Here is a 23,186-nt window from a genome sequence, read left to right on the forward strand (position 1 = left end):
TAATTAATTCCGTGAGTCAGCAGTTTACCGAATGAAGACATAATTCGTTCCGTAAACTTCTGACTCACGGAATGTATTGGAAAGGGGCAGCAGTGTAGCATAGTGGTTAAGGACTCGTGACCGAAAGGTTGCTGGTTCGATTCCCCATTGGGTCACTGCTGTTGTACCCTTGGGCAAGGTACTTAACCCTGAATTGCCTCAGTGAAATATCCAGCTGTATAAATGGATAACATTGTAAGTCGCTCTGGATAAGAGCGTCTGCTAAATGCCAATAATGTAATAATGTAAGTTTAAGCAGACTTTGCTGGACGGAATGCCTTCTGTAACTGCGGAGTCACAGAATATATTGTGCTAAATCCCTTTCGTGCACATCATGCTTTCAGTAATGTAGTAAAACAGTTAAGTGGACAAAATGAACATTCGATGGCACGGAATGATGATAGTATAGCGCATTCTGCATTTTGTGCCACAACAGCATAAATGCTGGCCTAGGACATATGCATATGTTGATGTTGAAAAAAGATTTCATCGTTATAATTGTTTTGAATGTTCTACCTCAGATTTGTGAAATGTTCCGCTGTTTGCCAAGTGTTTGTCATGTTCTGACCAAGAATGGTTTAAAACCACAATTAACCGTGGTGGTGGAATTGGCTGCGATGCAAGGGGCACCAGTTAAAATCTTGCCTAGGGCACCAAATTGGTCAGGGCCGGCTCTGGTGATCGCGGTCCTTGTTGCCCCGCGCGACGACCAATGCGGTATGACAAATTATTTTGTTGAGCTTAATTTTTTTTTTTTAAGATTTGTCAGAGCCCTTTTTGCCGCAGATATGGCAAAATGCCATATTAGCGTTGCCCAGTCAGCTCGACTTCGAGGTGGGGGTGAACTTTGCTGACCTTACTAATATTATTGTTGTTATTATTATTGCTCAATCAGTTGTCGACATGTTGAACGTGAGAGCTTATTCATAATCTTTATCATCATGAATGTGTGTCTCGTAACATCTCTGTGTAAACGACGCGGAGTTTCCACCGCTTCCTTTTTCCCACGGAAGATTCCTCGCAAGAGGCAAGAGCACGTGGGTACGCGCACGCGCGCGCGCGCGTGTATAGGGGGTGGAGGGAGGATGAAGACAGAGACGGGGATCTAACGAAGGACATGGGTGTGTGCGCGCGCGGTTTGTTGACAGATCTCTTTCTATCTTTTTTTTTCTAGCGGCACTCCAGGAAGGGGCATACTGTGGGGGGAGAGGGGGAGAAGGGGGGCGTTTCCCCCTGGCTTTATTACTACCCTATGTTTTTCCAATACTCTGTAAGAATTATATCGCCGATTCGAGTATGTATTCTGAACACAATGGCAGCCTACTACGGGTGAGTTTCTCTCTCTCTCTCTCTCTCTACATACACACACACACACACACACACTATATATATATATATATATATATATATATATATATATATATAAATGTTGCATTTATAACGTTGCATATCGATGTTCTGCTCTCAATACATCAAAGCAGAACCTTCTCAAAACTGGTTTGAATCTTATTCTAAAGCTTTCTCTCGTGTAAACTCAATTATGATCAGGCGTGGTCTATGCGTGCATAAAATAACAGTTTATCACAATGTTTTTTTCATTTATTTGCCCATTTATCCAGTGTGATCACTCAGATGCTGCAAGTGGTTCGATATGAAGCTGATGCATGATAGATGCATTGGGTAGGCAATACCCAGAAACAACCTTCCACCCCAAGGCGCTGAGCTTCAAGCGCACCGCGGAGCGGACGGCACAGTGCCGCGTATCGTGGTTTCCGTTTCTTTTGATCTGCATTTCAACAGATCGCCTTGTTGTCGTTCTCTTCCGTTTGGCCACATCAGGGAACCCATTCCTTTCTCCTGTAACGAGGCGCACGTCATCATATCAGTTGCTGACTGCATGTTTAGTTTTACACCGTTTTATTACTTACGCTTGCTGTAAGTCGTTAACACGGAGTCACTTCTATTCCGTGAAGACTAGCAGACCGCGGCCTCAGGAAAGTGAACACGGTTATACTGAATAATTAAAAGCAATCATAGAAAAAATCTCAAATCAAATTGTTAGTATTCCTCTATAAATGGGAAATGTTTTTAGCGCGAATACAAAGCCAACTTAACGGGACTTTTTCAAATAAGTCACGCGTTGTTCAGTTTTTTGAATCGCCATATCAAGTATCAGTGTTTAGTTATTGTATTGAAACGTTTGTGTAAGTCACTTGTTCAATGCCATATTGCGACACTAAATCCCTTTTTGTGTGTGATCTTTGAGACGTTTCCCATTAGATTTATTGTCAACACAGTTGTGTGTGGACGTTAATATATGCTGGAGTATACTTAAAGCTGTCAGACTTAAGCAGCCTATGTGCATGTGAGAAAACATGCATGTACAACCTGCGTTCCAACTGTATACCAGTCTTTACTTCATAGGGTCAGTGAAATAATGGATAAATAATGTGATTTGGAACACACAATATAATAAAATTACATTTCAGTCGATATTCACGTCATTGAAAACAGTGCAGTGATTAATGAACATGTGCATACTGATGTACTTCCATTTCAGAAGTCCATGTTAATTATGTTGATTTGAAAGAGGAGTTGTGGAGCTGATGCTTATTACCTCCTAATTATTTGTCAAAATTATAACACTGCATTAAGAGTAGGTGCTATCAGGAGTATTATAGTTCTAAAGAATGTTTAATAAAAATAATTATGAATGAAATAATTTACAGTATAACAATATTATGAGAGTAATAGCAAAATAATTTCATCTTCAAACAGGTATTTTAAAATATTACAGAAAAGAAGTTAATACTGTAGTCATAATGGAGTACATTTACTAGTAGTTAAGAATTAAGTACATAGATATTGCTCTATTACGGAGTCATGAAAGAGGAATCAACATTTATAATTAACTGATAAATAATAATAATAAAAAATCTCTTTTTGTTTTCTGGAAAAAATGCAGTTCCCCGCTCAGTGACTGAGAAATGTGTGAAATCTCACACTCAAACAACAAAATAAAAAAATCAGGACAAAGGACTCAAAGTGCATGCAGGAAGGGGCAGTTCAGGTGATTGGGGACTGTAATGGAAATAAAATCATGGTGCAGTAGAAAGTCTACCTGTAATAGTATAAAGTCTCCATGGAGCAGTAGAAAGTCTCCACTTTGTAGCCTTGTTGTTTAAGACTTCATTCTGAGGACATGCTGAAAATGTTTGGGAAAATGATTCTCCTTTATGTGTTCACTGTTTTTCTGAATTAGCCTGGTTTCTTATTTTATTTGTTTATTTTATGTCGTGTTACCAGTGCATGATTCTTTACTGTCTCGATTCCACCATTGCTCAGCCAGTTTGAACAGTTTCACATTATGTGCCCTGTTAGTCAGACTTTATTTAGATACGGTTAGGTCCATCAGGGTACCAGATAAAATTTTTGATAATACCTCTGGTATTATTACCATAACATGGATGTGTGTATTATTATCGTAATGATGAAGGATATGCTGTGTACAAAAACAACTGACCAATGATCGTTGCTATTAAGTGTGTGAGCATGGATGTATTCTTGAGTGTATGTGCATGTGTGTGTGTGTGTGTGTGTATACATAGATATATTTATGTGTATGTATATGTTTGTGTGTGTATGTGTATGTGTGTGTGTGTGTGTGTATATGTTTATGCATGCGTGTGTGTGTGTGCACATATATGTGTGTGTGCATGTGTGTGTCGAGTCACCTTGTGGTCACGAATCATAGCCTGAAGTCATGGAGCTCCATTCCTGACCCCAGAGGGAGGTTTCCATTGGATGTTTCAGTCCAGTGTAAAGGGATACATAGAAGGACAGGGCAGGAAGCAAAGAAAATAGAAGGACAGGAACAGGAAGCACAGGAACTGGGACTCTGAAAGGAGGAGAAGAGACCAGAGCGATGGGGGAAGGGAAAGTGAGGGGGGTGTCCACAGGGCAGTGAAGGAGGAGATCGATTGATCCAGATTGCATGGAAGAGATTACCTAGGGGGGGGGGGGGGGGGGGTGGTCAGGAAGGAGAGACAAAATATGTCTGACATAAGGGAGGGTAAAGGACTCCTGTTCGGACAGTGGCAGTGAGGATGCTGGGCTGGGAGCTGTCCGTGGTTCTGCTGCATTTCACAGGCCTTGCTCTTAATGAGGCTAACAGAGAGGGGGCACGGGCCAGGGGGAAGCTAAACATCTGTGTGGTAATTTGGCTCCCTTTAGAACTGTAATATACACATTGACATCTCTTTGATATTGAGCCTTCCTGGCCTTCTTCCTCTGCTCCGTACTAAGTACAGGCATGGGTGAGAACACGGGGAGGTGCTGGGAAGCAAAAACATCTCCCAGCATGCTTGCATTTTTCCTCATTATTCTTTATCAAGAATTGAACTATTGAATAGTTGGCAAATGATCATGGTGAATGACTCCTCTCATCTATTTTTAACCCCTTTCAAAGATGTAAATGGTAGTTTTGCTTTCTGATTCTGCCCTGGATGAGCAGGGGACAGGGTATGGGAGGGTCTCCCATCTATCCCTGGTGTAGCCCATTCATCCTCAGAGGATCACTGCAGGCCAGGGTGGTGAGGCATGGTGTCAGATTTCAGGCTGTGGGCCACTCCTCCCTCATATTGACACATAGGCCAAGAGTTCACCATCTCAGAATTACGTACACACAACAGTGAGGGTATGGGTCTCGCAGTCTGAACCTCAGAAACATTGACCTTGGGTCAGCGCCAAGTGAGCAGTGCAAAGCTCTCACAAATGTTTTGTGTGCAACATCTCAATCAGATTGCATCTGTCATTTTACATGTGAATCCAGCAAACTGAGTGCAAATAGAGCATGGCCTACTTGTATAGTGTCTGTCTTTTTCCTTGTTTGCTCGTAAGGATTGTTTGATAGCCACTTTACAAACAGTCAAGTCATTTCCATATTTAAGCATTTTCTGACCGATAATCCTCTCTTAGAAATAATTTGAGATCAGGTGAGCGCTTTTTTCCTGCAACATGTTCATCCCTTCTTTTCCAGGCCCATGCTGCTCCCTTCTGTGGAACGCCCTACAGAAAGGGGGGATGGGTAGAGAGAGATGGGTGGAGAGAGATGGAGAGAGACAGACGGAGAGACAGAGAGACAGAGAGAGAGAGTGAAACAGAGAGAGAGAAGATGGAGGTGGCGCAGTGCAGCTCCCTTCTCGACCACGGGTATTCTCGAGTTGATAATACGGATGTCGATGTTATTGCTTGAGAATACGCGTAGTTGAGGGGAAGCCATTGCCTTCAATAAAGGAGGAGCCACAGAGAGCTCTGAAGAGCCATGGAACATAACTGGAAGGGGAGGGGCACTCCTACTCTAGAGTCATTTTCCTAATGTGGGAGTGGAACCTGGACATGACCCAAAAAAGTCTTTAGCAGGGTAAGAATCTTTTAAAATTATGTTACATCCTTCTGTTATTGCTGTTGCATTCTTCATTTGATTGACAGATACCTCAGCTCAAGGGTTGCAGCTCAAGTAAATTGCAAAGCAAATGTATAGTTATTGAGACCTGTGGCCAGCAAGGCTACAGAGAAAGAGCTAGCTGAATATCCAGGAGGTACGAGCTAGAACAGAATACATTAGAGTGGGAAAATAAATCTTATTGCAAAGTGCTGTTTACCGTGCTGCCGGGAGGCACATGGCCACACAGAGTTGTATTGAATTGTGAAGGGGAAGGGCAGCGGGTCTTTAAGAGGCAGTAGATATACAGGGACTGCTATGCTGGCTGCTCTTACCTGACAGCAGGAAACAGGAGTTGTCAAAGGCAGAGTTCAGTACTGGGGGCAGCTGGGTTACTGGGTGCCATTCCCAGGCCTGCAATTGGATGATCTTCTGTAACGTGTGAAGTGCAGAGCAGTCGATTTCGTTGTTGACTCATGTACATATTCAGCATTCTAAGTCACCTCCTAGCATGCCGTCTTTGGCATTGCAACACTTCATGTCCTGAGAAGGAAAGGGAAGCATAATTTAATGTCAAATGGCATGGGAGAGATAGTGGGGTATCAGTGTGCCTGAGTCTGCATGGGTTAGCCACTCCAGGCTGGACTCTGTCAGACTCTGTGCTCCTCTTCCTGATGTAGAGAAGATCTGAGAGTTTTGCACATTTGTGGTGTGGACCTGAATTTGAAATATCAGACAAGAATTGGGGGGTGGGTTGGGGGGATTATTTATTAATCTCATTATTTAATTTTGTAAATTTGTAAGTCTGCCCTTTTAAATGTGCTTTAACCAGATTATGTAAATCTCCCAATTTCACAGTTGGAGGATGTGGGCTGGATCCATGTAGGTCCTTTGACAGCGTTCCTAACAACCTCCCTCCCCAACCCCCAGTGGAAATAGACTCTCCATGACAGCCCCTATGGAGTGCACAGCAATGCGCCTAGCTGCACCCCTTCTGCCCAAACCACCACCATAACCAGCTGGGGTAAGCTGCAATGGTGGTAGAAATGCAGTGGCTGAAGGAAAGTGAGAAGACAGAGCCCAAGGGGCATGGCCAGCTGCAGATAGAGTGAGTGCACAGAATGCAGAAAGTCAGAAAGGGCCTGTGGGACAAGCTGTGTGTATGGCCGTTGTGTGACACTCGCTGCAGGCCTACAGTGAATAAGTGAAGGTTTTGGAAATCTACAGACCTTAATCTTAATCTTAGCAGTGTGATGTCCTAATGACACTACTGGATATGAGTGTGAGTGTGTGTATGTGTATGAGTGTGTGTATGTGCAAGTGTATAATATTATGTGCGTGTGTATGTGTGTGTCAGTGTGTATGTGAGTGAGTGTGTATTTGTGTATGTTTGCATGTGTGTGTAGGTGCTTCTCATTTCCTTCTTTATTACTTCTCCATTCCGCACTTGCTCATTTCAGTGTCTCTGAAATCTGAGGTGCGTTCAAATTCAGCAAACTGAGGTGAACGTTCCAGGCGAACGGGTTTTCTTTCAACTTTTATATTTGAACGGTTTTGTGCGAACATTCCAAATTGTTCGGTTTTTATGCCAGGTCAGCATACTTTGATGGCATTAATCCTCTAGGCTACTAATAACAACCAAGGTATCGTTTCAAATTTTAAATACCTAACGCTTTAGCTGTAGCCCATGTGATGTATGCGAGTTAGCCTAAACTAACGACCACAGAGAGCAATCGCTTAGCTAACGCTAAGGATTGATAACGACAGCATACAAAAAAGAGGCTTTCAGAAAAAAAAGTATCAACGCAACTGACAGACAAGTTAACCACTTCAACTATTGTAAGAAGATTAAATAAAATCGAACAGTTGCATATATTTTCTGGGATAACTCCCATCTGGGCACACATCTCTTTTAGTCCAACGTCCATGTCTGTTCGCCGAGAACTACCTCCTCAGACCGTTTGTGTGTGTTCGCAAGCGTTCGCAGTGAACGCAAAGCAAACAGAAAACTGTTTGAAAATGTTCGCAAACATTTGCGTTTGTTTGCTAATTTGAACGCACCTCAGCTGTTTTCACATTCCCACCATTTCCTCCATCTGCAGCTTGATGTGGCAGTAAGGAACACTAAAGCACAATGCTGACTGCTGACACAGCGCTGTCAGACAATGCCACCTCCCCTCTCTCTTTATATGATGAGTTGCACCAGACATGCACTGCTTCAACACACCCGCATGGGTTAAAGATCTCCGGCCCCATGCTGGAAATCCGGCGTGCAGAGATTTTAGATTAGGTAATGAATTATTACTAGCACATACGGGCTCTGATATTACCAGAGTGGAACGCAATTTTACTAAAAACAATCACCAACGTGGTGTTTTTTTTCAGATGAGTTTTAACCAATGGTAGCCTGTTTAGGCAACGTACTGGCACGAGAGCACTGTTATTATCCAATTCTGTAACTAGTTTCAGCTTTCAGTGAGGTGGGGCCAGGAAGTATAGGCGGGGACTGTATCAGTTGATTACTGCACGATTGGCTAGCATGCATTGAATTAGATGGAGCATGGAAGCGAAACTTGTGAAGGTTGGCGCAGACACAAGTATAATAGACTAGGGGGTGAAAAATAAATGGCTGAAAACGGTAATGACGGACAAACGTTCGGCGTATGTTGTCAGAAATTAACGTTGTCGGGAGCTGTGGCCACTGTAGCTGCTGCCGCTTCATCCATCCAAGACCGCGTGTGCAATCATAAAGTCCGCATTCATAGCAGAACATGACCTATCTTTCAGGATAGCACCAGCGCTAGATGATCTGTGCAAAACATCACAGAACTGCACTCTCCAAACTTAGTGTGTCAAATACACAGGCCAGCTACCTATCCACTCACGACATTGCCTGTCACATTAGGCAATGTTTAGCGCACAAGCTGTCAAAACAGATGTTTTCACTGAACGTTGACGAGTCCACAAACCACAACATGGATAGAATTTTCAATGTCTTGGTCTGATTCTATGATGACGACTTGGACAAAGTTGTAACACAGCATCTTGCTACTCGACCAACTTGTATTGAAGTTGGACTTTTCATTTTTAATAGCATTTAAGAAAAGAAGAAGCACTTTTAATTTGAGCACGGCAATACAAAATTGTATTGTATTTTTTTGTTTGTTTGTTTTACTATTTTGAATTAAAGCTGTTGTGGTAACGCTAAATGTGCATGCGTCCCATTTTGTCCCCCCCCCCCCAAAAAAAAAAAAAAAAAATTGTTCCTTTAAGTCCTGCATCTGGATGAAACACAGTTTTACATGAGCAACACAGCTGAGATTCGGCATAGCCATTTTCAAAGACGTTGCTTCTCTGTGAAAGAAATACCTTAGCAAAAATACCAAGGCAAAAATCTAAAAAAATGCAGACATATTTAAGTACGACTAAATATTTAGATGAATTACTGTTATTTTCATTGTAATATATGGTTTATTTTATCGGATATGTAATATTCTGGAATAATTATAACAACAATAGGTGCATGAAATGAAATATGGATTTTATTTGTCATGTTTTATAATATATGCCATATCAGTTAATTTATGTGAAATACATTTCTTATATTTTTACTTTTTATATTTGAAGAGATGCAATCATTAGATAAGCATTTCCTTATCTGGATAATAACAGGCAAGACTGAAAGTTTTACCTTTGATTTCTCGCACTGTTCAAGCTATTTTATAATATTTCTATGCCCCTCCAACCAAAACCTCCAAGTCTGAGTAGCAAGGGGGGCTTGTGATTAACTCTCATAATTGAATCATGTCCAAAGAACTGAAAAATGTATGACTATCTTATGAGATGTGGCAGAAGAGTGGAGAAGGGACATATTATGGAGAGTATTATCATTATCATAACTGCCTATTTATCATCGGCCTCTCCCCTAGATGTGCACATTTGCACAAGTGTTGCAAATGCAGACCAGGACCATATTAAATGAAGGAACAATGACATGTTTTAATTAATGCCGTACTGTTGTTTGTTCGTCATTAGATGTACATGTGTTGAGAATAAATAGATCAGTATAGAAATAAATGAATAACAATCACACTCATAACTCTGGGTGCCTAGCAACAGAATCCCTTGGTTGCCTAGGCAACAGTTGCTGCAGAATGTGAGGTGATTGGCAACCATGACAACAAAGAGGGAATGACATTTGACCCTGCAAGCAGACTGAGGGGGTGACTGAGAGACAAATTTGAAATCATTTAAATTCTATAAATAATCTATAAATTATCTGCAAACTCCTCCCCTCTCACCTTGTCTTCTCATATAAACACACACGCAAAGTGGCACACACATACATGCACACATGCCAATACACATGCACATAGACACATACACACTTGAACAAACAGAGACACACACACACATATACATGCACACACACATTCAGGCAGACATAACACACAGGCACACACACATACATACAACACACACGTACAAATACTCAAGCATATTGAATTAATTTGGAAAGCATTTTTTGAAATTATCTAGAAAAGCCGTCTTTGTCAAGCAGTGGCAAGCATGAAATTAGCAATGAGCTGGCCACCTCTGTTTATAGACGGGGGCCTTTCCCTCCTCCGTCTCTGTCTCTGTCTCTCTCTCTCTCTCTGCCTCCTTTAATATGTGCATGATTAATAGGCTGCTAATTACTGTGTAATCTTGCTTAATTGGCTTCATGATTGGTATGGTTTGTGTGGTTCCCTGTAGTAGGACTGTTTGACAGAGGCACAAAAAGAAAGAGGAAAGGGGAAAAAGTGCACTGCTTTAAATCTACCTCAACAGCATGGTACGTCCACACACAGAGCTGGTCCATGGCATAGGCGGTATAGGCGAATGCTAGGGGCGCTGTCCATCCATAAAAAAATTCAAAATTTTTAACTCTTACTGTTTTTTTACTAATTCTATTTTAATACTATTATTTCGAAATACTACCAAAAAAGCCCACAACAACATAATTACATAGCCTACTTTCTGGGTTGCCCTCAGCATCACCCTGCCGCATCAACCCCCACCCTGCTCTTAGTTAGACTTAGTGACACTGACCGTGAAACGTGTTACGATTAACATCAATAGCCTAATTAAAATATATATATATCATGTCAAAAAGACCAAAGCCCTCTGGTGCCCAGGGAAAAAAAGAGGAAAAGAGGAGGAAAAATGGGAAGCAGACAGAGGTAATGTGATGAATGAATAGTTCATCCATTGCACAGTAGTTATCATTGGAGCAGAGTGTTACTAGCATACTTTGGACGATAGTAACGTTTGCTAATTTAATAAATAGCTATAGTTAATGTCAGTTACTCCCACCGTAAATTCATTAGGGAAAGTTGGAAAGACTATTCAGGTGTTTGGTGAATAATCTACAACATTTTGAGAAATACACTTTTTCTTTTAAGTGTGCTGCACGAACCATCCACTGTCTGCCTCAAGAAACCAGGCATACATTTTTATTGACATCTTAGTCTAGTTAGCTAACGTTAGCCCTGCTTGTGATAGTCCATTAAAATGCTTTTCCTTTTCCATCCCCTTTTGTAATTAATAGTTGTAAGTAGGGCTGGGCGATAAAACCATAACAATAATTATCACAATATAATTTTCCTCGATAGAAATATAACAAATGTTCGATATAATTAATTTGTATGCTTAGAATGCACAGAAATGAATCACAAACTGCCAATCATGTCGCAGGAATAGAGGTATGCATTGCGCAAGCTAGGTTGCATGGTGAGAGGTATAAATTCAGGCCAGAACGTGGTATTGTTTACAGACACAGTTGCTGACTGGCTTCTAGTTTGCGCGGAATAAGCAAAATAAGCGAAATGAGCGACACCGAAGAAAAAGCCCGTGACCAGTTGGAAGGACGAAGACATTGTTGACAAGAAAGGTCACTCAATTTAAGTAGTTTGGAGATATTTTGCCTATTTGCAATCCGACAAAAAAACAGAGCAGCGTGCACTTTAAACTGTGCCGAAGACATGAATCATCAAAGACAGGCAACACTACAAACCTGTTTCATCATTTGAAAAAATATCACACGTTAGAACACACAGAAAGTAAGAAATTACAGTCCCAGATGAATGTTGTTAGTGGGCCCTCAACAAGCACCAGGCCAGTACCCAGTGCAACTAGCCAGCAGCAAACAATCGTATCAGCACTTTCCAGCACCATGCCTTGCGACAAAAAAACGAAAAGACAAAAAGACATCACAAATGCAATTGCATATTGCATTGCAAAAGACATGCTTCCCATTAGCATTGTCGAAAATGAGGGATTGAAGAAGCTTATCAGCTGTCACAGGGCAGCTTTAAAACCTGAGACTGTGGACAGACTTGTCTTTCTTGCCCGTAACTTGTAGGGTAATGGCTTTGCTTGTTTTAAACTTGTACAGAAGGTACTGACCACAGTTGAGATTTTTCTTTTGTCTACTTATTTTGTTAACATTGTCAGCTAAAACACTTACAAAATGTTTCAACCCCTCTGTACAAAGGGTTTGACATGCTGACCAGAATTAAGATTTTTTTGTCTATTTATTGTTTTATTTATTGACATTATTCTTTAAAACACTTTTAAACTTTGCAGCCTGAGCCATCTTACATGTGTGCTGTATCACACTGCAGCACGTAATTTTTCTATTAAGATATTTATTTTGTTGAGGAAAAAGGACTGAAAAAGGATTTTACTTAATTTTACTCATGCATATGTTGATGTTGAAAAAAGATTTTATCATTATAATTGTTTTGAATGTTCTACCTCAGATTTGTGAAATGTTCCGCTGGTTGGCAAGTGTTTGTCATGTTCTGACCATAAAGAATGGTTTAAAACCATAATTAACTGTGGTGGTGGAATTGGCTGTGATGCAAGGGGCACCAGTTAAAATCTTGCCTAGGGCACCAAATTGGTCAGGGCTGTCCACACACATATGCAGCCTTATGTATATACATATATGTAACCTTCTCATTCAGCTGCACTGATGCACATCATCTCTTGCATATTAGTATCTCATGTTCTCAAAGTAGTAACACAAAGCTGAAATTGTATACTGAACCAGCAGTACCTCACAAATACTGTGCAAAATGAAACACTGGCCTCAAAACCATGTTACAGTTTATTCTCATTTGTTAAGTGTTAACTCAAAAGAGTTTGTTAACCCAGCAAAACTTCAGCAAAAACACACGTATCATCACATTAATAGCTCTCACTGAACACCAATTTCACACTCATGTGATTCACACAAGCAGAAATCAAATGTGCCAAACTAAAGGCTGGATCCAAAAAATGACTTTTTCTCAATTGGTTACACAGATTTCTTGAAGTAATATCTCCTGTTTTCCAGTGCTCAGAAAGGAAAGACTCAAACCAAAATCACAAACAAAAAACAAAACCAAATGCTTCATCCTCATTCCAATCCTCCTCAAAAACATTCATGAACATGGTGTATATTGAAAAACACGTTATTGTATATTGCCATTGTTTGCCAACACCACATCCACTACTGCATTTTCTGGCTATGGAGTGAAGAGACTGCCAGCAGCAAAAAGTCTTCTTTCAACTCTGTACAAAAATACAAATATGTTGACATAAGGTGCTGCAATTTCCAGTTTTACAGACATATACTCACCCACACCCATACACACACACACACATACATAATGACCCCCGTATTAGAGCTTCAATAATTGAGTGAACAGGTCATGTAGTATCGGCCAGATGTGCTGGTGAAATTGTTTAGCCTAATATGTTTTATGTTCCTTGTTAGGTTTATTAATTGTTTGTCCAGGTATTCCGTCCTTTGTTATGCACGAATGTGCGTTTCTGGAAGAATCTTTAAAAAATTATTTTATATTTCTTCTATTTTTATTTCTCTCTCTACTCGTGTGTTGTGTGTCACTTATTTACACAGTTGGAGTGTTGCAATTACATTTCACTGCTGAAATACTCTGTACAACATGCATGTGACAAATAAAGCTACTTCTACTTCTAGTAGACTACTTACCGCATTCCAGAAATCCCAAATACAAGACGGTGCTCGAAACTCTGAAGAACAAGTCATGGGTAGTCGATCAAGGGCATGGTAGATGAGCGGGGCATGTGATTGACAGCTGAACGGCAAACTAAACTCTAACTGCTCAAACTCTTTGCAAAAGTAAATTAAAGGCACTTGAAGTAAATGGTGGCGTACTGCATGAACCTGAAATGAAGCTCATCTATCAAAATGAAATATAATTTCAGCTTCAAATTAAATTAAATTTTGCTTCAAATTAAATTGGATTTAATTATCATTGATAGTTTTAAATTTGGGAATTTTATTTTCAACTTTACTTTTAATTTAAATGTAACTTCAAATTAAATTGCACTTAATTATCACTGATAGTTACATGATTTTTACTTTCCAATTTACTTTTAATTTAGTTTTTGTTACTTCCACCCCTCATACATCGCGTGTCTCCAGATCAAACGCCATGCCGTTCCACAAAATTGTCTACCAACAATTGCAGTGAGTCAAAAGCCATCTCCCAGCGCCCTCCCGTTTTGTTGTTTCTCCCGGGAAACTCCCGTAATTTCCATGGCAAACTTTATTATGATTAATCGTCATACACGGATCCATAAGTTTTGCATGTTTGTCTGATGTTACGCAAGTTGCCAGATCGGCTATGAAACACAATCTACACACTACATACAATTATTTACTATCCACCGCCCCCCGCCGAAAAAAACCTCCCGTTTTTTGAAACCTAAATGTTCACAGGTATGGGTAGGGGACCCCCAGATTGCCACCGGGTATTTCGCACACTGGCGGTAACTATGCGAATTTACTAAATAATGTTAATTTGGTAGCTAGCTAGCTAACAGTACTAAAGTTGTCAGAACAGGTTGTTTGTAGTGTCTGTGGTAAAATTAACAATTTGGTCAGAAGAGACGTGATGAGGCTGTATTAGTTTGATAGCTAGCGAGATAATTACTATTAGTAATATGACAGTTGAGGAAAGTGCGTGAAAGCCAAATTAGCTAACAAGCTAGCTAGCTTTCTACGTCGTTTTTTATTGTAGCTAGCTAAGCTAGCTATGTGTTTGTTTGCGAGGTGATATTTGTATTTGTCAGCGAAATGTGATAGTAGCTAGCTAGATTTATCTTTGTAAGATGGTATTTGTACTTTTCAGTTGAATGTGCAAGTAGCTAGCTAATTTAGCATTCATGCACTTTACCATCAAATGTTAACGTTAACTTTAGCTAACTGGATTTCTATGTAGTTAACATTAGCGGTTGGTCTTACCTACATTTGTTTCTTAAAATTATACGTCGAGGCCTTGGATGATGACGGCATTTTCACAGCTGTAAGGCATAACTTGCACTGTACTGTGATGTTATTCCCCCTTTCTGCTTTAAAGACAAACTAATGGCGAAATTTCCACCCAGTGAGAGCATTTTTTCACTAGAGGCCATGATAATGAATTGACAACTGTAAGATTGCCTATGGTTTCAGTTGAGACCAGAGTGGTGTTGTGAGACTGGTTAAGTGTTGTAATGTGTGTGCATGTGCATGGTAGTATATCGTTCTTTATTTTAAAATTGTAATCCTGCTAATAGTCCCCATTTTTACTAAATGTATCGATAATCTGATTACGTCTATTTTTTCTGTAACTGTAACGGAATACAGTTACCTTTTTTTTGTATCCTAATTACGTTGTTACATGTATTCCGTTACTCCCCAAGCCTGGTATCGGTGGTTTAATTTGGGGTATTTAGTTTATGCTAGACCCTCAATCCCTCAATTGACTGCTTCATGGTAACAGTGGCACTTTTCAGTGTGCTTGTGTTAGATTTGGGGAAATACAATTACAGTAAAAACATATTTCATTAACTACACACACACACCAAGTGGAGTCAGAGAAAAACTATAAACGAGAGCTGAAAGAAGTCATTTATATTACCAGCTAGCCAAGGTGTCATGAAGCAGCATCCTTTCTTAGTCTGATTCCATTCTTTTACTGGATTTGAATTTCTGCTCAAGGTGCTTGTTGTGTTTTTTTTTTTTTAACTCTGCATGGCATGGCCACTAGTAGCTTGTTTAGCCTCCATATGTCTCACAGTGAGCAGAACCAGATGATTCTGTAACAAGACAGCTCACAGATACCTAGCCATATATCCAACTGTACTCTGACTGTTCTTTTTTATTACTACTACCCTACATTACTACTACTCTGGGAGGAACCCAGGGAAGGTATTTGTCTGGATATTCATAAGTATATCCATTCAAGTTAAATGAGTAATAGTGTCAGACCAGGCTAACAACACTGTCAGACCTATGAGTGTGAGCATAACACCATTCAAGCCCTGCCCCAAGTTAACTTGTGCAATCTGACTAGGTAATGGAAGCCAAGTATACCAACATCAGTTGTTAGAACAGAATCCAAAATACATCACAATACTACACATAAAATAAGTATCAAATACTAGAGGTATCAGGTGTTAGGGAGTGGGGATTGAGGTGGAAATGAGATGGTCTTCAGTCTGTGTCAGAAGATGGGCAGTGATTCCGCTGTCCTAATCTCTGTGGGGAATTCATTCCACCACTAAGAGACCAGTACAGACAGGGATAATGTCCAAGAGGAGCGACCTCGTCGGGATGGGACAGTCAGTTGCCCCATATTTGCAGAGTGTACTGAACTTGACGGAACATGGAGTTTGAAGAATGATCATAGGTATGAGGGAGCAAACTCATTCACTGTCCTGTATGCCAGCAACACGGTTTTTAACTTGATGTGAGCAATAACAGGAAGCCAATGAAGTGAGGTGAGGAGGGGAGAAACTTGACTATATTTAGGAAGATTGTAGACAAGATGTGCAGCTGCATTCTGGATTAGTTGTAGGGGTTTGATAGCACAGGCAGGAAGACAAGCAAAGACAGAGTTACAGTAGTCCAGGTATGAGAGGACCAGGGCCTGAACTAGGAGCTACGTTGAATGAATAGAGAGGTAGGGGCAGATCCTTTGGATGTTGTACAAAAAGAATCTGCACACCTGACTCACCACTCCAACCTGGGAAGAGAAAGGACACTTTGCTATCAAATGTTACACCAAGGTTTTTGACAGTCGCATTGGTGAAAGGGTTTGTAGAGTCTAGGCTGAGGCAGAGCTCTTGAAACGGGTAGGCCTGGATGGGATGAAAAGCATCTCAGTCTTAGCCAGGTTCAGCTTCAGGTGGTGGTCCACCATCCTCTGTGAAATGTCTTTCAGGCAAGCTAAGATGCTTGCAGAAACCCGTGTGTCAGATGGCGGAAAAGACAGGAAGAGTTGCATGTCGTCAGCACAGAAGTGATACAAAAAGCTGCGGGAGGAGATGACAGAGCCAAGAGATTGCATGTAAAGACAGAAAAGGAGGGGCCGAGTACAGAGCCTTAAGAAACATCTGTAGACAGGCTGTGGGATCTAGACAACCCACCATTCCAGAACACCCTAAAAGAGCATCCAGAGAGGTAGGATTCAACTAAAAAAGAGCAGTGTCTGTGATCCCCAACATAGCCAGGGTAGAAGGACGTAGAGTGTGGTCCACTGTGTCAAAGACTGCAGAAAGGTCCAGAAGAATCAAGACTGAGGAATAGGAGGGCGCTCTGGCTGAATTGAAGAGCCTCAGCGATGTAGAATAAGGCCATCTCTGTGGAATGACCAGGCCTGAAGCCAGACTGAAAAGGGTTCAAGACAGTTGTTCCAGAGGAGAAAGGAGGATAGCTGGGAAAGCTGGGAAAGGGAAAAAGGGAAAGGAAGACTTTTGTTTTTGAGTTTGAAAAAAAAATGTTATTAGCAACACTGCCGGTAGATGCACATATCATCTGGAAAGATGAAAAGCTGTTTAATGTGATAAACTAAAATGTTTTCATTATTATTAATTTTTGAGAATTTAATGTGCTCATATTCAGGAAAGCTACTACAGAATATTTGGCTTCAAAGAAGAGACTGCCAATTACAAGGGAGACGCTTCACCCTCTGTTCCTTCCTAACATCTGTTGAAACTGTGTAGTCTAAAGAATCCTGCTGGAACGCTGCTGATGGAACTGTAGCTTGACCTGTACAGGAATAGAACAGCATTAACATTCAGAATTTAGCCTTGGGAATCACATTTGCTCGGTTATTCTGGCAAAAAAGAATTTAGCAAATAGGAGGTGTGGAGAAGCTGGCCAACACTTCTCACAAAAAACATGAACAAGAAGAGTAAATATACACAATATGGACAAAAGTATTCGGACGCCTGACCATTACATTGTAATGACATTGTATACAAATACAATACACTTGGTCCCCCTTTTGCAGCTATAACAGCTTCCACTCTTTTTGGAAGGCTTTCCACAGGATTTTGGAGTGTTTCTGTGGGAATTTGTGCCCATTCATTCTGTAGAGCATTCATGAGGTCAGGCACTGATGTTGGACGAGAAGGCCTGGCTCGCAATCTCCGTTCCAGTTCATCCCAGAGGTGGTCAATGGGGTTGACATCAGGGCTCTGTGCAGGCCAGTTAAGTTCTTCCACACCGAACTCATCAAACCATGTCTTTATAGTCCTTGCGCTGTGCACTGGGGCACAGTCATGTTGGAATAGAAAAGGGCCTTCCCCAAACAGTTGCCACAAAGTTGGAAGCATAGCATTGTCCAAAATGTCTTGGTATGCTGAAGCATTAAGACTGCCCTTCACTGGAGATAAGGGGCCTAGCCCAAACCCTGAAAAACAGGTGTGGCCAAATACTTTTGTCCATATAGTGTATATATTAAATAAAATAAGAAACAACAAAAAAAGAACCAGCCAGGACACACAGCCAAACCAATTTAGTTTCTCTGCCCTGCAGCAACACACCTGTATTTAATATGCCTAATTAGGTAGGTGAGGCTCCTTCAGCAATGGCTGGCTTAGACAAACAATTACAAACAGACAATGAAACAGTTAACTGGTTAGATGAATTTGAAATGAGCTCAAAATGAAAATTGAAAGACAATACCTAAAATGTAGACAATTAACAACCAATTAAACATTTTGGGGAAGGGGTAAAGGCTCTCCTTTACTGGGGTCACCATGAAAATGTAAAATTTCACCAAAAATTAGGAACTTTCCGATCCTTAAAAAGAGGAGGAGGTGGTTCCTACAGAAAGAAGTGTGGTCTGGTACCGAAGATATATAGTAAGGGTGTGGTCTTTTGGAGACATTCTCTGCTACACAGCATTGCTTGATGAGACACATTAAAATATTTGTTTGTCTTGAAAGGAATTAATATTTAATCATTTTCAACACAAGCTAATTGCTGTAAATCTATAGGGTATAAGATAGGGGTGTGTTGAAACTGTATGTCTCTGGCAGTGAGTTTTATTTGTCTATAAAGAACCCATTCAAACCACAACCTAATCATACAATCTTCACTTGGAAGTTGCTTCATTTGGCGTATCAGGCTATAGCAGTACTGTGAGTCACAATGAAGGGTGACATTGGAATTGCTGTCAGGACCACGGTGAAAATCCTACTGTCAAAGCTGCTGATACTACTTGCACATTTTTCATTAGATATGAAGTATGATGACATGGATATATGAGCATTTTAATAATGCCTCAAATTGTATCCACAAAACACAACTTACAGAAAGGTTGTGGGTTCAGATAAACAAACATGCTGTTAGAAGTGTGGCATTTAATGTGGATCATACAAACAGATGCATGAATTTGATACAGGCTAGTGAAGTAACTGCACCACAAAATTCAGCAATCCCAATGTTTTAAAATCCGGGCATCTTCCCCATTCAAGTGAAATATGTTGTTTTTGCTGTCATATCTGTTTATTGAATGTGCGTATTTAAGGTTCAGGTGTTAGATGTCCAGTCAGCAGTCCTGTGGCTATACCAATATGTACTGTGGTCATATAAATGAGAAATTGATGAATATTTTAAAAATTAAAAGAACGTGTGTTGTAAATAATTGAATTTACTTGATCCATAATATTTGTATATTCAGCTAAGAATTACAGTTTTTCTCCATTGATTTTGTAAATTCCTGTGCAATTAAGTCTATGCTCTTAAAACTGTCTAAACTTACTCTTATTACTTTTTGCAGAACTAATAGTATGTTTTCAAAAGTGAAAAAGTAAATTTAGCCTGATGTCACATGCTTAATTTCCATCATATTCATGTCAGATAGCAAAAGTGGTCCGCATCAATATCATCAATATCGGAACAATATCAATATCTATCTATCTAATTTATTTTAAAACTCCACCAGCAGGCACAAAATGAGCCTTTCTCCTGCTCTGCAGCCACATCTGTATTTAATCTGTCTTCAATTAGCAAGGTGTGGCTTGTTAGCCTATAGGTCCGCATACAAATTATCACAGGTGAACACAATTAACACTTGATTGACAATTAAGATTTAGTCTCTAGGAGGAGGTGATGAAGGCTCTCCTTCAGATTCATAAATCATATTTCATCAGTTTCAAAATTGTAATGAAATGAAATGTTTTACAAATCTAAAATTTCATCACACACAAAAACACACTCACACACCTGCACAGTTCAGTGAAAGTGGCTGCTAAGCATTCTGATAAACAAGTTTTACCATTTGTATTCCTGCGCAGATATAGGTGAATGTAGGATCTCCTTAATAGGTGGCATGTTTTTATAGTTTTCATACAGATATTTGTTTCTTATTAATATATTATCAGATATATCAATAGTACTTCATGCTGCAGTGGAATTTGGCTATTTTGCAAAGTGGACATTCTGTTTAGAAAGCTGTGTTAACTGTTTTAAGAACAGGAACCTGTCAAATCTGTTGAGAAAAACTAAATTTGAGTAAGTTTAAATGTAACAGTCATCATTCATAAACAGTTTCAATAGGTGGCGCTATAATTTATGAATTAAAGGGTATATTTTTTTACAATTGCCAAAATACATTTAAATAATTAGTAGGGTTTTATTAAACTCTTAGTGGGAAAATACAAAAACTGAATATTATAGTATTTAGATCCAATATGTCAATATTTACAAAAGAAAGCCATCATCACACCATTTCTGCTCAGTAGAACTAATAAAATAATAAACCCCTGCTGTGTGGGAAAAGCTTTAATCATGTGACTCCAATGAGGTTTGCTGTATTTTTCTTAAATGTTTTTCTCTGTCTCTAGGTGGACAGTTTAAGGTAGCCATGCTTCTGGTAGTCTCTGTCCAGGCATGTTAGATGCATGCAATAATAGCATGCAGCAGATATGCCTGGCACGCATTTGAAGGAGAGTTCTCCCATGGTGCATTGCAAATGCTTCAACGTAAATGAAGACTGTCCTTGAATAAATGAGTGCCTTCACCTACAACCAACACTTTCAGTTATGCTTTTTTTACTTTTTAAATATTTCTATAGATTCATTCTTTGGCTTAATACTACAGTATTCAGGCAACTTGTAGCCCATTAGTTATTAAAATTATTGAGCCCACAGCTACATTTAAGGATTTAAAAAAGGTTTGATTTGACTGTATTTCACAAACAGTACATTTGTTATGAATGAAGTATTACATGTTGTTGCAAGTAGTTGTTGTAGTACTAGTAAAGCGAACACACAAATAAAGCAAACTAGTAAAAAGGCAGTTTGCATGACATTTTTGCTTCCATATGAAGTGGTTGTGTTTTTTTGTGCTCAGTCTTTTAATAAACCTTTAGGTCCGAACTGTGTGTTTCTGCAAATATACTTGTGTGTGTGAGTGTATATTAAGCATTATATATTTTTAACTGGAAAAGGTCAGCATGTTCTTTTAGAAAACATGTTATTCCTGTTCCATATCGTAAATTCTTTCTTTTATATAATGCAAATGTGACTGCACCACCGTGCAGAGAAGGCGGCCAAGGGGAAACAAAGGTAGTCTACGGTTTAGGTGATAATTAACACTTTGTGGAAAGTCTCAATATTAAGATATTTATATGTTACTTTATATGCATTAAACAAAAACAGCTAAAAAGAAAAGTAGATGCTCATGTATGTGTTGAAGCCTATTGTTCCTATAAATCACCTCTTCTCTCAGCCACAGCACCCATTTACCTTAACCTATACATTTTGCCAGTGTCTTCACATGAATGTGCAAGAAAATTCAGCTGCAGGCCAGATACAGAGGGGCCAGACCCACTATACTTTCATCCTGGGGAAATTGAGTGAACTCTGGCTTCCAGGAGAAGTATCACCCTGACGATTGAATAAGAGGACTGTGACATCATGGTACTTTCGTAGGCCAGCACAAATGGCACGCTGATACCCAAACTGTTACATAAAGTGTTGAGTGGCTACCTGAACAAGCCCATTGCTGTAGTGGCTGATTGTGAAATAAGGTCCCCAGTAATGTGGTGATCAGGGCTGTTTGAGCTAAACAGATTATTATAAGTATGTTTTTCAGACACACTGCTGCATGTAGGAGGTGCCAGTAGCAGTAGTCACTCTGTCATGATGCTCACTGAACTGCAATGAATGATTTGAATTTCATCCTCTTCTGGTATGTCTGCTCATCAGGTGAGAAAGGCAGTCCATAGTGATGGCTTGCTGATGTATAATTCTTCTTGACAGTAATACTATGAATTTCATCTTCTTCTGGCATGCCTACTCACCAGGTGAGAAAGGCAGTCCATAGTCATGGCTTCATGATGTATAATTCTTCTTGGCAGTAATACCAACCTGTCTTCAACGGACTATGTTTTAATGTACCTTTGTCCCGTCCCGTTATATACGTCACCATTTGCCAGGAAGCTCAACCCAGAAACAGGACAAGGGTGTAAGGTCTTTTTTTTTCAAAGACGGATCTTTGTGGGAAAGGCGTGGCCAAATTTCAGGGGCGTGAGTTCGGAGGGAGGGTGGTACTTGCGTCCTGGCGTCACGAGTCAGTCAGACGTCAATAGAAAATTAAAACGAGTTAAACAAGTTTAAGTTTTTTTTTAACAGAAAATGTATGAGGATCGAGAAGTCTGCATAGCAAGCGACAATCTAGGAACTCGGCTGCCTCTCCGCAGTGGCTCCAAAAATTAGCTAAGATAACACTGAACTTGTTGATAAAATATCACGCTACACAGTTTGCTAGCTTGCTAGCGAGAAGTACACTAGTGAGCTAGTTCTGTTTCTCTGACTTTAACAGAGTTAGCTAAGAAAGTGGCCGGCTACCGAGGCAGTTTGCCTGCTGGCAAGCGAAGACGACACCACAGAACAGAGGACAATCTCGCTGGTATAAATATATGCTGATCTGACTGATTGATAAGGTATTTCTCTACATATGCTCCTTCTTATAAGTCGGTCACCAAATCATTGCATAAACCTTCTGATTCATAGACGACCCGAATAGGTCGCTGTAAGATATTGTGGCAGCATGGGAGTTTTTCTGTTTAACTTGGCTTGCATGCTAGCTGTATTTCCGATTGACCTTCGCTGCAGTTCGTTAGCAAGCCAGCCACACTGGAGGACTCGACTAATTTGACACGTTGCTAATATGCTAAGTAGTGAGAGAATTTAGTTTTCACTTCGACAATCTGAACCTAAATATCCTGCTGTGTTTGGTATGCATCCTGGTTTGTAACACGGGCGCAAATTGACGTAGAAAGTCAATTAAGTTATCATCTTTATTCAAACAACGCCTCTGGCTGGACTGAGTAGTTTCTTGTGGTGGTTG

General features: G+C 40.1%; 1 protein-coding gene across 3 annotated transcripts in view; it reads left to right on the top strand.

Annotated features, from left to right (window-relative positions):
- The first annotated feature begins 1,314 nt into the window (after window positions 1-1,314).
- Window positions 1,315-23,186, top strand: part of LOC118793967 (TLC domain-containing protein 4-B-like) — a 40,472-nt gene continuing 18,600 nt past the window's right edge. Inside the window, exons 1-2 of one of the 3 annotated variants that reach the window (XM_036552089.1) lie at window positions 5,325-5,461; window positions 6,341-6,506. The gene's annotated coding sequence lies outside the window, so the exon portion shown is untranslated. Of the gene's footprint in view, window positions 1,369-5,324; window positions 5,462-6,340; window positions 6,507-22,489; window positions 22,780-23,186 lie in introns of those variants that run through there. The other 2 variants (XM_036552090.1, XM_036552088.1) reach the window with 2 other exon arrangements.

Source organism: Megalops cyprinoides, chromosome 19, assembly GCF_013368585.1.
Source record: "Megalops cyprinoides isolate fMegCyp1 chromosome 19, fMegCyp1.pri, whole genome shotgun sequence".
Lineage (NCBI taxonomy): Eukaryota > Metazoa > Chordata > Actinopteri > Elopiformes > Megalopidae > Megalops > Megalops cyprinoides.